Source organism: Meriones unguiculatus, chromosome 5 (genome assembly GCF_030254825.1).
Source record: "Meriones unguiculatus strain TT.TT164.6M chromosome 5, Bangor_MerUng_6.1, whole genome shotgun sequence".
In the NCBI taxonomy this organism is placed as follows: domain Eukaryota; kingdom Metazoa; phylum Chordata; class Mammalia; order Rodentia; family Muridae; genus Meriones; species Meriones unguiculatus.
Genome location: NC_083353.1, coordinates 60,674,616 through 60,677,967, shown reverse-complemented (window position 1 = coordinate 60,677,967; position 3,352 = coordinate 60,674,616).

Below are 3,352 nucleotides of genomic sequence, written 5' to 3'. Positions count from 1 at the left end.
ACCCCATATTTCAAAAATTTGCTTCCATCGAAAACACAAAAAATTCGCTTCTAAAGAAATTACCCCAGAACACAATAAATTTGCTTCCAACGATACCTCCTGAGAACACAAATATTTGCTTCCAAAAAAATCATCCCAGAGCACAAAAAAATTCGCTTCCAATGAAATCACGCTGGAACACAAAAAATTCCCTTTCAACCAAATCACCCGAGAACACAAAAAATTCACGTCCAACGAAATTACCACAGAACAGAAAAATTTTGCTTCCATCGAAATCACCCCTGAACACAAAAAATTCGCTGCCAACGAAATCACCCCAGAACACAAAAAATTTGCTACCAACGAAATCACTCCAGATCACAAAAAAATTCGCTTCCTGCGAAATGACTCCAGAGCACAGAAAACACGCTTCCAACTAAATGACCGCAGAAAACTAAAAATTCGCGGCCAAAGAAATCACCCAAGAACACAAAAAATTCGCTTCCAACGTAATTACCCCAGAACACAAAAAATTCGCTTCCAACAAAATGACTCCATCGCACAGAAAACAGGCTTCCAACGAAATGAACCCAGAACACTAAAAATTCGCAGCCAACGAAATCACCCGAGAACACAAAACGTTTACTTCCAACGAAATCAACACAGAGTACAAAAAATTGGCTTCCAACAAAGTGACTCCATAGCACAGAAAACAGGCTTCCAACGAAATGAACCCAGAACACTAAAAATTCGCGGCCAACGAAATCACCCGAGAACACAAAAAATTCGCATCCAACGTAATTACCCCAGAACACAAAAAATTCGCTTCCATCGAAATCACCCCAGAGCACAAAAAATTCCCTTCCAATGAAATGACTCCAGAGCACAGAAAACACGCTTCCAACGAAATGACACCCTCCTTCAAAAATTTGCTTCCATCAATAAAACCAGAGAAAACAAAAAATTCACGTCCAACGAAATTACCACAGAACAGAAAAAACTTGCTTCCATAGAAATCACCACAGAACACAAAAAATTCTCTTCCAATGAAATCTCCTGAGAACACAAATAGTCGCTTCCAAAGAAATCATCCCAGAGCCCAAACAAGTTCGCTTACAACGAAATCACCCCAGAGCGCAAAAAATTACCTTCCAACGAAATGACTCCAAAGCACAGAAACCACGATTATAACGAAATGACCCCCTACTTCAAAAATTTGCTTACATCAAAAAAACTGGAGAACACAAAAAATTCACTTCCATCGAAGTCACCCCAGAACACAGAAAATTCTCTTCCAACGAAATCACCCGCGAAAACAAAAACTTCCCTTTCAACGAAATCACCCGAGAACACAAAAAATTTGCTTCAAACGAAATTACCCCTGAACACAAGAAATTCGCTTCCAACGAAATCACCCCAAAGCACATAAAATAGCTTCCAACGAAATGTCCCCATACTTCAAAAATTTGCTTCGATCGAAATCACCTGAGAACACAAAATAATTCGCTTCCAACGAAATTACCCCAGATCACAAAACATTCGCTTCCAACGAAATCACCCCTGAACACAAAAAATTTCGCTTCCAACGGTATGACCCCCTACTTCAAAAATTTGCTTCCATCAAAAAAACCAGAGAACACAAAAAAATTCGCTTCCAACGAAATTACCCCAGAACACAAAAAATTCGCTTCCAACAAAATCTCCTGAGGACACAAATATTCGCTTCCAAAGAAATCACCCCAGAGCACAAAAAATCCGCATCCAATGAAATCACCCTAAAGCAAAAAAAATTCACTTACAACGAAATCACCTGAGACCAAAAAAATTCACGTCCAACGAAATTACCCCAGAATAGAAAAAATTTACTTTCAACCAAATCAACCCAGAGCACAAAAAATTCCCTTCCAACAAAATCACCCGAGAACAAAAATATTGGCTTCTAAAGAAATTATCCCAGAACGGAAAAAAATTGCTTCCAACGAAATCACCCCAGAGCACAAAAAATTCCCTTCCAATAAATCACCTGAGAACAAAAATATTGGCTTCCCACAAAATTACCCCAGAATGGAAAAAATTTCCTTCCATCGAAATCACCGCAGAACACAAAAAATTCGCTTCCAACGAAATGACTCCAGAGCACAGAAAAGACGCTTCCAATGAAATCACCCCAGAACACAAAAAATTTGCTTCCAACGAAATCAACCCAGAACACAAAAAATTTGCTTCCAACGAAATCAACCCAGAACACAAAAAATTCGCTTCCAACGAAATCACCATAGAATACAAAACATTCCCTCTCAACGAAATCACCCAAGAACACAAAAAATTCGCTTCCAACGAAATGACTCCAGAGCACAGAAAACGCACTTCGAACGAAATGATACCATACTTCAAAAATATGCTTCCATCGAAATCACCCGAGAAAACAAAAAATTCGCTTCCAACGAAATTTCCCCAGAACACAAAAACTTCGCCTGCAACGAAATCACCCCAGAACACAAAAAATTCGCTTCCAACCAAATGACTCCAGAGCACAGAAAACAGGCTTCCAACAAAATGACCACAGAACACAAAAAATTCCCTTTTAACAAAATCACCCGAGAAAACAAAAAATTCGCTTCCAACGAAATGACTCCAGAGCACAAAAAATTCACTTTCAACGAAATCTCCCCAGAACACAAAAAAATCGCTTCCAAGGAAATGACTCCAGAGCACAAAAAATTCACTTTCAACGAAATCACCCAAGAGCACAAAAAATTCACTTCCAACGAAATCACCCCCGAGCACCAAAAATTTGCTTCCAACGAAATGACTCCAGAGCACAGAAAACGAGCTTCCAACGAAATGACCCCATATTTCAAAAATTTGCTTCCATTGAAATCACCGGAGAACACAAAAAATCGCTTTCAACGAAATTACCCCAGACACAAAATATTCGCTTCCAACGAAATCTCCTGAGAACACAAATATTCGCTTCGAAAGAAATCATCCCAGAGCACAAAAAAATTCGCTTCCAAGGAAATCACCCTAGAACACTAATAATTCCCTTTCAAAGAAATCACACGAGAACCAAAAAATTCACCTCCAACGAAACTACCAGAGAACAGAAAAAGTTTGCTTCCATCGAAATCACGGCAGAACACCAAAAATTCGCTTCCAACGAAATCACCCAGGAACACAAAAAATTCCCTTTCAACGAAATCACACTAGAACACAAAAAATTCACTTCCAACGAAATCAGCCCAAAGCACAAAAAATTCCCTTTCAACGAAATTACTCCAGAGCACAGAAAACAAGCTTCCAACGAAATGACCACCAACTTCAAAAATTTGCTTCCATCAATAAAACAGGAGAACACAAAAAATTCGCTTGC